The 14877-nt window shown below is 40.1% G+C and overlaps 1 protein-coding gene across 1 annotated transcript in view; it reads left to right on the top strand.

Annotated features, from left to right (window-relative positions):
* Positions 1 to 464: 464 nt before the first annotated feature.
* Positions 465 to 14877, top strand: part of SPRY3 (sprouty RTK signaling antagonist 3) — a 28879-nt gene continuing 14466 nt past the window's right edge. The window contains exon 1 of the mRNA XM_073641386.1: positions 465 to 1423. The gene's annotated coding sequence lies outside the window, so the exon portion shown is untranslated. The remainder of the gene's footprint in view (positions 1424 to 14877) is intronic.

Raw genomic sequence — 14877 nt, 5'->3', positions numbered from 1 at the left:
TCTGTAATAATGTGAATGATCCCAGTAAAGGTTTGTCCTATTGTGAAAAATCCCAGTAAAGGTCTGTCCTATTGTGAAAAATCCCAGTAAAGGTCTGTCCTAATGTGAAATATCCCAGAAAAAGGTCTGTAATTATGTGGAAAATCCCAGTAAAGACCAATCCTAATGAAAATCTGTCCTAATGTGAAAGATCTCAGTAAAGGTTTATCCCAAAGTGAAAAAAAAACAGTAAAGGCTGGTCCTAATATGAAAAACCCCGGTAAGGGTCTGCCTTTTTGTAAAAATATACCATATTTATATATATATATATATTTATGTTTCGTATCAAAACAAATTACACTTCCAAATAGACTTGAATATGAAAAATCTATTTTGAGCATCAGCCAGATGAAATGCTGCTTTAAAATCATTTTTGCATTATTTTTCCTTGTTTAATTCTGTTGCAGTCAGAGCCATGGGACCGGATACAGAGAAGCCTATGGGGAGATCTAATGGACCGATTCAATTTCCAAAGGATGACGCCACTTAAGCATTAGGACTACAGCAAAGGGAAGGAGAGAGAGAGAAAGGAGAGAGAGAAGAGAGAACGTGTGAGAGGGAACCTGAGACAGCCGGCAGAAAGAGACGAAGAAATAAAAATACTGTCATCTGTTCTGTTACATTCAATAATCCCATCTTTTGGGGATGGGTTGCATGCTTTTTTTTTTTTTAAGGGGGGGAAAGAAAAGCCAGGGACGCTGGGTGAGAAATTGGCCATTAATTTTTCTATAAGACAGATGCAGAGAAGAGGACATTTCCTACAAGGAGATATGATTGTAGAATGAGAGGGAGAAACAGAGACTCCACACATCTAGAACGCAGACTGACAAAGCCCTGCAGACTCCACCTCTCTCCACCCCCTCAACTCATTCACAAGATAACTGAGAATATCCGCATTCACAAAACAGAGTGTCACAGATCAGCACCACCTCATACAATCATCCATTGCTGAGCAGAGATGTACACCAGGAGGGAGCCAAGAAGACATCTATAGTGCTGGCTCCTGCAAAAACCCTATATATTTATTGACGTACAGATGTTTGCGGAAGACATCCTTTAAACCAAAGCCCTAGCTTCGGATTTACGCGAAAGACTTGGTGATGCAGCTCCAATCCTGGAAGTACGCACTGCTAAGCTTTGCCCACATTTGCCTCTAGCATTTCTGTTGCCATCCGCATAAAATGCGCACGTCGGCGCGAATGCTGGCGCTGCGTTTTGGAGACACACCTTCGTTTCGATAAACCACGATCAAGGAGGAGTATTCATTCAGACTTTTCCAATAACTAGGATGCATACAAAGGGTAAGACGGAGAATCAGTAACTACCTGGATCTGGGTGGGGACTATATATACTCAAAGCATCATGGACCTAAAGTCTCACATAGGTAAGTTGACGATAGAATACTAATATTATTTATTTGTTTCCAATATTGGAAAAAATTCTTAAAAATAAATTAAAAAAAAATTGTCTTATGGAAAATGTCAGGTCTTCTCCATCTCAGGAAATAAAAAATAATTATTGATTTAAGGGGCATTAATTCATTCTGTCTTAAAAACACAATATTCGGTCCGAGCATTGTGAAGAGCATATGGAAAGAAATGCTGCATCGTATAGATTTGTCATTTCCCTACGGAAAAAAAATAAAAATTGGGAATGTTTGGATGGTTGGTGAATTTATATTCATTGATTGTAAGATTGAAGTTAAATTAAAAGGGCGGACAAGTATCAGTTTTGCTCGGTATTTCTCTCCTAATTATTTAGACACTAAATTCTAATGTGGGGGGGGAGGGAAAAAAATGCCCAATCATCATCGTAGCAGATAAAAAAACCGAAAGAGTAAAATAAATAAATAAAAGTAAAGTAATTCTTTTTGTGAATTACTTTTGTTACATTTCGTTCTTTTATGCTATAGAAAATAATTAGTGATCATTTATCCCAAACTGCCCCACCGGATTAGATATTAATTTGCCATAAAACTACATAGTCGCATAGTCAGTGTGTTTTCAGAATGGAGGCAATTTGCAATTCTATGAAAAGCCACATCAAGAATGGGCTATGCTGATGTATATAGAATTCTGTAGAATGTATAACATTCATAGGTGAAATAGAAAATGGAAAATATATTACAATCAAGGGAATGGAAGAATTATTAACACCAAGATGACAGATGACGGAATATTCTAAGATCAAATAAATATTAATATTTTTATAATATATATATATATTTTTATTTAAATCCATCCCCAAACCTCATATGAATAAGAAGGGAGTTGTCAGGCAAGAATAGTAGAGGCTGAAGTGCAGTAGAAGAAAGTGCTTCATTAGAAATGTCCAGGTTCTCGTAACCTTGGCTAAAGATAATATCACGGTGAACTGTCACGTTTCTCACCATTTATGTCCCAATATATAATGTCTTGTTTAAGTTCTATACTTGGTGCCTCTTATGGAAAAGTGTGGACCTTGCTCTCACCATTAGGATTATAGTTTAGCAGGTAGCTGGGTGTTGGTCATAGGGATCTTGCCAAGGACGATGATCTCTGATGTAATATTCCTTAAAATATTTTTTTTCCTGAGAGATATTTGTATCAGAAAGGGTCACAATCGAAAGGTTTATGGTTTATGACGACACCTTGGCTTTATTACGTCAAGATGTCCTGAAGATATCTATGTAGATGGCTTGGGCCCATGAACCTCTCTCGAGTCAAGGAGCCTCTGAATAAGCCTTGGGCCTATGAACATATCTTGGGGGGACTGGGGGAAATGTGTCTATATCTCTATGGATAGATTGATTTTTATGGTTTTAAAAGATATAGTTAGCACAACCTTGTTTCTTCCTATTCATTTATAATATGAGTAGAGCATGGAATTAAGAATTATGATATATACCTTGTTTCGTGTTCTTTCTAAAGAATGATTTACAAAATATTTCATGTTATAATCGTTGCACTGGGACAGATGTGACATAATCGGATTTGGATTTTCCTTTACATGGTCATTTTCTTTTATTTGAAGCCCAATCATTATGTAATTTTTAAATTAATTTTGGCTGATAAATCCATGCCCAGTATTGCAGAAATCCCTATATTCTCCTTCCGATATCTTCAGAGTTATCATGTTACTTTCCATTGGTAAGTTAGATACAGAATGGATTGTTATCTATTAGGCTTTTTTAGACATTGGAGGTTGACAACTTTTCTTTCTGGATTTAGGGTTTCCACTGTTAAGGTAACGGTGGACTAAATCATTGAGTTGCCGTTCCCACGATGCTGTAAATACTGCTGTCTATTAGAATTTTTCTATGATACAGATCCACATCGTAACATCACATCCAAGTCACTAATCATCATCAAGTCACAATGCAGATAACACCCTATGTCCAAGCCCAATATTGCAGATGGTAACCTTCCAATCCCTACAGAATAAATATGGGAATATACAGAAATAGGTCTATTATATTCTTTCTGAATAGACTATTCAGTCGGGTGTTATCCCATGACCATGTATGCTTGCTATCAATCTTTAGCCCCTGTCCTTCCCTGGATGGTAGCACTTTCCACATGACAATGGCATCCAGTCTATTGCTGGAATTCCGGTCTGGTGATATTACATAGTAATGGCATATGTACTGCCTCCATGGTAAGATTTATACCTAATTATGGTACAACCATTGCTGTCTTCTATACTTGCCATAGACTGCTTGATGTTGACCTGTTTCTTTGCCGAGGAGGGGATGAAACTTGGCCTTTTGCCAATATACTGCACCAATGAACATCTTCATTCAGGGACATTTTAGCAAGTCTATAGTACTAGTTCCCATACTAGGTTATGGGAACTACTTTATGCTAATATGATTGCGGTGTTAGCAGTGTGTTTTCTTACTGAAATATGCAAAAATCCTCTTCAGAGATGAGCAAGACAGGATCTCCAGTGCCACCTATTGGAGGTAGCAATCGTAAAAGTCAATATCGACCCCTTTAAGGGCCTTGCCATATGACGTAGGATAGAAGCCAAACCAGAATCTCAGTTTGCAGACATGGTGTTTCTGGATATTACCCCTCGTCATTGCAAAGTATGAGATTTGATTTGGCTAGGTGAGAGGCTGGGATCTAAGGGTCTTGCCATATGAACTAGGATAAGACGCCAAACCAGACATTTAATTTGCAGACGTGTTTCAAGGGGTTTGCCCCTCATCAGTGCAAAGCAGAAGAGCATTGTATGGCTTATAAGTCTCCTTATGACAACTTGGCACTCTCCACAAGGAGAAATTTTATCCCTTTTTGCTGGAAAAAATGTACACAATGTAGGCTGTGCTTATGAAGGTTTTCATGATGTCATACCACTCATTACTGGTATAGTTTTGGGGTCGAGAGCATTAATGTTTTTAATATTACTTGGCTAGACCATTCTTCCTGAAGTTGGATTTTCATGAAGCCTCAGGGGTTCCTTGGAACCTGGTGAGTGATTCCCCTATAGGCAGCAACAGCAAGCTATCAACATTATAGTAGAGACAAGGTAGGTATTGGGGTTGCCCTGAATGGAGACATTTTTATCAGGTGTTCCTAAGAGGGTCAAGCCTTGCCAGATGTAGCATTGCATGGACAGGTCAGATGTATGGAGCAACGTTGAAACGCAGCTGTCTCATGTGAAGTGCTGCTGTGCAAACCTTCCAGCCAATGTGTGGGCAAGCCATTGTAATTGTGTGAGTCAATGGATTCTGCATAAAACTACTCAACACTTCAAGCAACTCTTCGTACATGAGATGCTGGATTCAATGGGGAAAGATCAGATGAGTTATTGGATTAATTTATAATTCCGTACAAGAAAACTGGAGGAGCAGTCACTGGAAAAAAATACCCTGATATCACAATTAACCCAATCCAATATACTTCTGTACTTTCCTACCTTTGCCCTTGACTCGAGAAATCCAACATGATTTTGAGATATTCTGTCAGCCGATGTTTATGCTATATGTGTCTCTCTTTGGCCAAACAGTGGTTGCGATGTGAATTGTCAATGGTTTTGGTAGGTTGCATCAATATGGTGCCCAGTTTATTTCAGGAATATTTGAGGTCCTTATTCAAATTCAAGAAACTGTAAGGATGGACAGATCTGTCTGACATGCGAACCTACAGTATAACATAGTCCTAATTATGGATGTTATTATATTCTGCTACTTCAATCTTCAAACTGTTTCCTTTTTTCATTTACTATTTTCTTTCCAGCTTTGCAAATTTTACTAATTCAGTGAGAACGTTATTATGTGAGGTTGTATGCTCATCATCTTCTATTATGGACATATCTGCTGATATAGGAAGTAGCAATAGAAGGGGGATGAGTTTCTGTGACCTTCCCAAGGGCCTGTTCGCTTGCTGCGTTTTTGGGGTATTTTTTATATGTGGTTTTTTTTCCAAAGAAAAAACTCAGTGTTTTACAGCACCAGCAAAGTGAATAAGATTTCTGAAATCTCATCCACACGCTGCTTATTGTTTCTTTACAGATCTGAACCATCAAAGCATTTTAAAAATCTACAGCATGTCGACTCTTTCAGCGTTTTTGTGGCGTTTTTTACCCATTCAATTGAATGAGAAATAAACGCATTTAAAATCTTCAGTGTGCACATTGAGCATTTGAAGCAGATTTTCCTGCAGCAAAAACCATAGTGTTGCCAAGAAAATTGTGATTTTTTGATGCATTCTTGCATGCATTATTCATGCGTTTTTGAATGCATTTGTTTTCCATTCATTTGAATGGGTGAAAACGCTGCAAAAATACTAAAGGTATTGACATGCTGCAGATTTGAAAAAATGCCTTAATTAAATCTGCAAGGAAAAAATAAGCAGTGCTTAAACAAGATTTCAGAAATCTCGTTCACTTTGCTGATACTGTAAAATGCTGCATTTTTTTGCAGCAATACAAGCCCTAATAGTGTATTTCTCCTATTAAGCCAATCTGCAAAATAAAGTAACCTCATAGGATCTTGAGCAACTATGAAAATAAACTTTTACATATATATATATATATATATATATATATATATATATATATATATATACTGTAAATATAAACCTTCCACAGTTCCACCACCCACTCTTGGAAAAACTCCACTTCTGCACCAATGACACATTAACAGTTCCCATCAAACACCATATCACATACATAGCCATCAGTTTTTGTTTTGGCCAAAAGATGTTTTAAGCTGCCACCACGACAAGGTAGACTCTTTTGGCCGGACCCTACTCTACTCTAACCTATTAAACATTTCTTAAAATATCCAATACTCTTTTTAGGTATATTTTTATTTATTTTTCTTTAAGGGAATGTGTAATGTACATTTTTTAAAATGACCAATAATATCATATACAAGGGACAAATACTGTCACACCATGACTGGACCACATAGTGACCGGATAATACCACATACAAGGGACAAATGCCGTCACACCATGGCCAGACCACATATTACCATCACATAGTGACCAAATAATACCACATACAAGGAACAAATACCTCCACACCATGACCAGACCACATATTGCCACCATATAGTGACCGAATACTACAATACTTACCATGAATAAAACAACACAATACTAATATTACCTAAGTGCCATTATACACAGGAGCTCTGTACATAGTATATAGTGTACAGTGTAAGTGTACAGGTAATATAGCAATCACCACTGACATTCTAAACAGGAGCTCTGTTTATAGTGTCACTGTACAGGCAATACAGGGATCACATGTGACATTATACACAGGAGCTCTGTATATAGTGTCAGTGTACAGGTAATACATGGATCACCAGTGACATTATATACAAGAGCTCTGTACATAGTATACAGTGTATAGTGTCAGTGTACAGGTAATACAGTGTTCACCAGTGGCATTATAAACAGGAGCTCTGTATATAGTGTCAGCGTACAGGTAATTCAGTGATCACCAGTGCTCTGTACATAGTATATTGTGTATAGTGTCAGTGTACAGAAAACACACTCACTCAACAGTGATGTCTCTAGTTAAAGTCCTTCATTTTTGCTTTTCTCCTTCATTCTGCGCAGACTGCCAGGACTCGTCTCTGCATAAAATAACACACAGTTATCTAGAGCACCTCTTCAAGAGCACATTCTCCAACTTCTACACTATGCAGCAGAATACAGACATGCACCCAGCATTAATTTATAATTAGTTATTATGCAACCGACTATTCCAAATATAAATTGTAATCCACCACTGCACCCCCACTAACTATAAATAACCACTTTTCCCAGCCAATAAATATATAAAATAATTAGAACCTGTACTCTTTTCCCCAATTAATTTCCTGTCATACTCCATCATTTTCAACGTCCCCCACTCTCCCAATTCATTATATTTACAAGCCCCCCTGCGCCCCAATTCATTTTGTCATGTCCTCTCTCTCCCATCCCCACTTGATCATCATTTACTCTCCACCATCCCCATTTGATCATCATTTACTCTCCCCCACCCCCAATTTATCATAATTTGTTGTCCCCCACCATCAATTCATTATCATTTGCTCTCCCCCTCCACCTTCAAGTCATCATTGCTCTCCCCGTCCCCACCTTCAATTCATCATTTGCTGTCCCCTATCTCCCACCGTCAATTCATCATTTGCTCTCCCCACCTTCAATTCATCAATTTCTCTCCCCGTCCCCCACCCTCAATTCATTATTTGCTCTCCCCATCCCCCACTCCCAATTCATTTGCTCCCCCTACTCCCATATCATAATTTGCTCTCCCCACCCCCCATTCACCATTTGCTCTCCCCCTCCACTACCAATTCATCATTTGCTCCCCCCACTCCCAATTCGTCATTTGCTCTCCCCACCCCCCACTCCTAGTTCATCATTAGCTCTCCTCACCCCCCACTCCCAGTTCATCATTTGCTCTCCATTCCCAGTTCATCATGTGCTCTCCCCAAGACCATTTAATTAATTCTAATAAAATAAAAGCTTTCATACTTACCTCTTATATGATCCCCTGCAGCTCCACTTCTGGACTGGCAGCATCTTGGTGCTCGATGAAGGCGAGTACACAAGGACAGCGCTTCACAGAAGAGGCAGAGGGACTCCCTTGGAGCTGCACAGCCGTTCAGTTTTGACGGCCGTGAGAGCTCCCAGGCTCCCTGGGCCAAGATGTACGCCGAGCTCTGGCACAAGATACCCCGGGGCCCGGTGAGTAGAAGCATAAGAGGGGAGCCCCGGACTGGGCCCCTGCTCTTTTCTTCTGTTCACTGGGCCCCATACAGCAGTAAGGGCAGTAATTCCCTGATGGCGGCCCTGTTGTTGTCACTGCCATAGCCACTGCACAACTCTCCTGTCCATAATATAGCTGTAGATGCAGTAGCATGTGACCAGAATTGTCAACCTGCATCCTCCACACTGCATCCAGGAAATTAACTGAATAGAGGATGAGGAATGAGCTTTATGGTTTTCCTAAAAGGTCCAATCCTTTTATTGACTTATAGGTTCTGTGGCTATAGGTAATTTCCAAGGTCATCACACCAGGATCAGACCGGGCCACCAGAGTTTCAGAATATCTTTTTAGGGCTCAAGCTCTGACACAAGGCCTCCAAATGTCCAGTTGCAAGCAACCTTTTGGCTCTGACTTTAGAGCCAGTCACTCGTCACTGGCTTAAAACTTTAAAACTTCTCTAACTAGTCTTTAACTCAAGAAACTTCATATTTCATTTACAATCTAATATTTATATAAGGAATGATAAATGTCAAGCTTTCTTGCTCAATCCAAGGAATCAACCCAATGCTGATAGTCTCAAAAGATTCATCTTAAAGGGGTTGTCCAACCCCTCAACTAAATATTTGGCCCCTATAAAATAAAAAAACCTATGCTCACCTCCCGTGCTGGCGCAATTCCAACGATGTCAGCCCTCACGGTCCTGGAGCTCTGGTGTGGTGGAATGACACGTGGTGCCCGGCGCCCAATCAGCGCTGGCTTCCCTGTCCCCACCTTCGTACGGATTAAACATAAAGAGTAAGTCAGAGTTGAGCTGCAGCCCTGGCTTCCTCTTCATGTTCAATCCGTACGAAGGTGGGGACAGTGACGCCAAGGTAAATTGGGTGCCAAGGCACCACGTGTCATTCCACCGCACCAGAGCTCCAGGACAACGAGTGCTGACATTGCTGGAACCACGCCGGAATGGGAGGTGAGTATAGTTTTTTTTTTATTTTATTGAGGCCAAACATTTAGTTCAAGAAGGGGTGGTCCTAGTTGTGGACAACCCCTTTAAAGAATCAATTGTGCCTTATTGGTAGTAAAGAAGAAGGGGGTAGCATGACAATGATCATGCCATAAAATTATCACTTTCAGACTTCTTTATTAATCTGATTTTTTAAATGGATTGTAATGAAAAACATCTATTAGGAACCGACTGTTGAGTCGGTCAATAGGTTCAACAACAAGCATTATGATAAAATTAAAAGTGGTCATGCACAGGTTCTGGAGCATGAGCCTTCAGTATTATTTCCTATTGTAGGCCTAAATAATCCCAGTTTAACTCTGCCTAAAACTGTGATCGATGAAGTCTTTCCAATTAATATATTTTGTTATATGCCACAGTTTTGTACTCTTTCTTAATGCGGTTCTCCAAGAATGTGATAAGATGGCCCCATCCCATAATTCAAACTGCAGCTTGACCTAGTCAAATGTCAGGACAGGTTACAGTCTGAAAAAACACAAATCCCGAGACCTGTGTCTCAACTTACAGACACATAGTATTGTAAACACACATATCTCCCTGAACTATACTGCTCCTCTGACAGTTCAGACACAGGTCTCAAGTTGTGTTTCTTCAGACTGCCACATGACTAGGACGGGCTGCAGTTTGAATTATGTGATGGGGTGCAATTTTATCACATTCTTGGAGAATCCCTTTAACAACATCTATTCTGTTTCCCACATGTTGATTGATATGTTATAAAGTTAGGAACAAAACTTTAAAGAGGAACTACATTTTACACATCAATATATTAGGGGATTTGCCTTTGCTCCTGTAAACAAAATTGCATGCAAGTAGCATGGCTTTTACCCAGTCTATTTGCCTTCTTTTAGCTGCACGAATATCAGAACATACTCATTTGGAGTACAAATGCTGGCAGTGAAAGGATCAAATGTTTTATTAACACTGGGGATAAGCTGCTGCAGGAGATTGTTCTGATAAGCACAACATGCAGAAGAGGAGACAGCTGTTGACCCTTTCACTGCCATCATCTGTACTTCAAATTTATTTATTTATTTTACTCACTTATATAGCCATTAATTCTACAGCTCTTTACAGATATTATCAAGTGAGTATATTCTGATATTAATGCAGTTGAAGGTAGGCAAATAGACTGGGGAAAAGCAGGGGTTTGGAAGTTGCTTACATGCTTTTTTTTTCAGGAATGAAGACCAGTCGATATAAAAGGTGGTGGATGGGAAGGGCGACCCAACCCAAGCTCAAAATAAGAGCACAACGACCAGTGTTAATATAAATCATGTACAGACATAAAAGGTACAAAACAAAAGTACACAATAGCGTTAAAGATTATGTATAAGTCAAAGAGGCAATAACACAACAGGATCAAAGGCGTACTGATACATAAACAGTCAATAAAACAGCACTAAATACAAAAACAAGGGCAACAAACTCAAATACTTTAAGAGACAATGGAGTACAATTTGTCAAGTGCCCAAAAAGTGTAGAAAAAATGAGCCAATAATATAACATCTAAAACCAGATGTGGGGTGAAATGGGGGGTCCTAGAAATCCAATGTGTGAGAAATAAATCTACACATATCTCCATTCTTGCATGACTTCTTCCACCAGATAGATGATAAGTGGTTGATCGATGGTGGTCCGATAGCTGGAACCCACACCACTCGAGACACTTTCCTACCTGTTAGAGTGGATCAGCAGTGTGCATGCTCAACCTGCGCTCCATTAATTTCCTTTGGGGCTGCGGAGAGCATAGTGGATTTGATAGCAAATGACAACATTGACAGCAGCAGAGGAAGACTTAGGATTTCTTTAAATACTATATACCCTTTACCCACCACATGGAAAATAGCTTTAGTTTTTAAAATCGGACGAAAAAAGCCATATTGTTGCCCATAGACACTTGACTTGTATAGTTAGGTATGTAAGCAATAGCATACCTACCTTAGAGACTGACTTAATGTCCATGGTGGAAAGGAGTTCAAAACGGGTTGTTCCATATTTCACCATGATTAGTGTGAACCTGCGCAGGACTCCCTTTTCACATTAGCAGATAAGGGTAAGAAAAGCAGTCCTAGTGCCTCAGGTTCATTTTGTTCTGAAGGGAATAGGCAGGAAGGTCAACAAGTCCCAGATTGTCATGTAATGAGGATGGCATTGTGATGTGAATCAGCATCAGGAGAGGTGCCTACTAGTAGACATGAGCAAATTGATTCAATCCAAATTGAATTATTGTAAAATTTTAGGAAATTTCACGAATTTGAACAATCTGTTAATTGATTTGCACGAATGGCCAAAAATGCGTAGAATTGATACAGCCAGAGAAAGTTTACATGGCTTGGGCGCAATTGGGCAGGCGTCCCTAAGACGCTTTGCAGCTATCACATAGTATAGTCCATCACATAGCACAGTGTAATATAATTGGTCGGTGCCCCTGCATGGCTCCCCTCCTCCCTCCATGCAGGGACGCCAGCATACTCACAGCCCCAGCCGCAGCAGCGTTATCGCGCTCCTCCTTCCCTCTTCGTGCACGCCGCACTGTCTTCCGGTGGCACAACTAGTGCGTGCGTGCTCCCTGCTCTTAAAGGGGCAGCGCGCATATAGTAAAATGCCCGCAGCCAACAGCTGGGAGGCATTTTAGTAAGAGTACACCTTCAAGATGGCTCCCAGCCAATATCTGGGAAGCATCTTGTATAAAAGGCACCTTCCCCAATAGGGAGGTGCCCGAGCAACCCCTATAGTTAGTGGTAGTGGTGTTGGTATGTGAAACTGTATGTTTCCAGGTCTTCTGTCCTTAGTCTGTTTTAATTAATTCCTTTCCTGTGTTGTTCCTTTAGTATAGTTTAGTGTGTATCTGTTCCTGTGGCCGCATCGGCAGTATCCAACTCCCGGTCAGTGTGATAACTGTCCTGAACCTGAAGTCCCTGGTCCTAATGCGGCCTCTGCCTGAACCCCTGGCATAGGGAGCTGCAGTACTGGCAACTGCCTAGGAGTAGTACCTGGTGGCTACCCGCGGCCCACCATCAGGAGCTCCAGTAAACACCAGGTAGCCGCTTAGCTATGCCCTTTCCTAGGCAGGCCTGGCCCTGTGGCACAGTGGGTCCACGAGTCACGTGCGCCACCTATGGGCGTGACATAGCATATCATAGCCTGTATAAAAGCTGAGACAGGGAATGCAGAGCAGCAACCATTGTACTGAGAGGATATCACAGCTCACAGCTTAGTAATAGAAAAAAACATACAGATAATATGTGTGACGGAACAGTTGTGAAGAACGGTTACCATCCCTTTTCCCATAGCCATATACTGTATCTGGAGGTCATTTTGATATTATTATAAAGTACGTGTTTGTGTTAAATAGCTTGAAAGGTGTTCAGTACAGTCCTAGGAGACCTCAGAGTGTTACACACATCTTTTCAAAGCAACTGGGGTACCTACGATTCGCAGCAAATTTATTTGAAGTATATCAAATATTTGGGAAACATTCAAAGAAGCCAGCAAATTTCAATTTTAAAAGATTGGATCATCTGTAGTGCCTTTAGCAAAGAATTGCTAACAAAGAGTGTCTCCATCTGTCAGTCCTTGCCCTTCGTTGGCCATTTAGCCATATATTTGAATGGCCTTTTGTAGCTTCCCCCATTTATAACCTAAGGGGGTTCGGAACCTGTTGATTTATGGGTCAGTTTCAATAAATGGATTGTTATAATGAAACCGCACCATTAATATTATAGAAATATTTTAATAAATCAGTAAACACATTTTTTACAAACCATCTATTTTTTTCATCTACAAATGTCTTCCTTAATTTGAGCAATACTAGTGCAGAATCATGAAAATCCGACCATAGTGATTTTAGGTGATCGCTAATTGACAATAGTGCATTTATGCCATATAAGGTTTCTTTTTAAACGTGCAGAAATATATCCCGGCCATTAAAATATTCTATAATGAAAGACAAGAATATTTGACTTATGCATTAGATGGTGTGGTGTAAATGGCATACAGTACAGTACAACACATCACTTACTCCACTTGTGTCTCCTGGAAGCCTCTCCGGGGAGTAATGCCTGGAAAAGCAATTAGAGCCACAGTAATAAGGAATAAAGTGGTTTTCTCCAAGCAGACTGCAGTATAGATAAGGTCATGTATTTCCCCTGTGGTCGGACTTAAGTTAAAACTTTCACTGAGTGATTTTTAATACACATTATAATCAGGGTTTATATTAAGGAAATATTATTGATATAGCCCAGCCACCATAAATGTCCTGTAAAAGATCATCTTTAGTTCTTTGATATCCAATATATCTTACTAGTTTGAAATGTATTTTGAAAAGTCTATGCATATGCCCACCTACTGGTATATGGAAATCACCCCTGCTCAGCGCAGGGGTGTAGATTGCCACCACCTGGGGCAAGGCAAGTTTTGCTGCGCCTAAACAGGTAATAACATCTGCTTAGTGCCTCCTTAAATCAAATAATGCCCCTTTAAAATAATGCCCCTTGAGTGCCCCCTTTAAAAAGTAATAATGACTCCTTAGTAGAGATGAGCGGATCGCTTGAAATTCAAATTAGCCAGTTTTGTTGAATTTTCCCCCCAAATTCGATCGGCGCAAATAAATTCTATGCGAATCCTAATACTGAAAAGCCTCTAATTGTCCAGGAAAATAAGTGTATAACACCCAGAGGCTTCCTAGTACTGTATTGTATTATGAGTTCTTTGATTCAAACACAGCTATAAATATCCAAGTGACCTTGACCTATCTGGCTTAGGGAAAAATGGTGGTAACCAAGATTGGTATTCGGATGGCATGGATGGGTCTAATATATATATATATATATATATATATATATATATATATATAGTACAGACCAAAAGTTTGGACACACCTTCTCATTTATAGATTTTTCTATATATTCATGACTATGAAAATTGTACATTCACACTGAAGGCATCAAAACTATGAATTAACACATGTGGAATTATATACTTTACAAAAAACTGTGAAACAACTGGAAATATGTCTTATATTGTAGGTTCTTCAAAGTAGCCACCTTTTGCTTTGATGACTGTTTTGCACACTGTTGGCATTCTCTTGGCGAGCTTCAAGAGGTAGACACCGGAAATGGTCTTCCAACAATCTTGAAGGAGTTCCCAGAGATGCTTAGCACTTGTTGGCCCTTTTGCCTTCACTCTGCGGTCCAGCTCACCCCAAACCATCTCGATTGGGTTCAGGTCTGGTGACTGTGGAGGCCAGGTCATCTGGTGTAGCACCCCATCACTCTCCTTCTTGGTCAAATAGCCCTTACACAGCCTGGAGGTGTGTTTGGGGTCATTGTCCTGTTGAAAAATAAATGATGGTCCAACTAAACGCAAACCGGATGGAATAGCATGCCGCTGCAAGATGCTGTGGCAGCCATGCTGGTTCAGTATGCCTTCAATTTTGAATAAATCCCCAACAGTGTCACCAGCAAAGCACCCCCACACCATCACACCTCCTCCTCCATGCTTCATTGTGGGAACCAGGCATGTAGAGTCCATCCGTTCACCTTTTCTGTGTCGCACAAAGACACGGTGGTTGGAACCAAAGATCTCAAATTTGGACT

Source organism: Phyllobates terribilis, unplaced genomic scaffold, assembly GCF_046119375.1.
Source record: "Phyllobates terribilis strain yellow unplaced genomic scaffold, ASM4611937v1 Scaffold_7__3_contigs__length_470593459, whole genome shotgun sequence".
Lineage (NCBI taxonomy): Eukaryota > Metazoa > Chordata > Amphibia > Anura > Dendrobatidae > Phyllobates > Phyllobates terribilis.
This window is presented reverse-complemented; position numbering and strand designations above follow the sequence as displayed.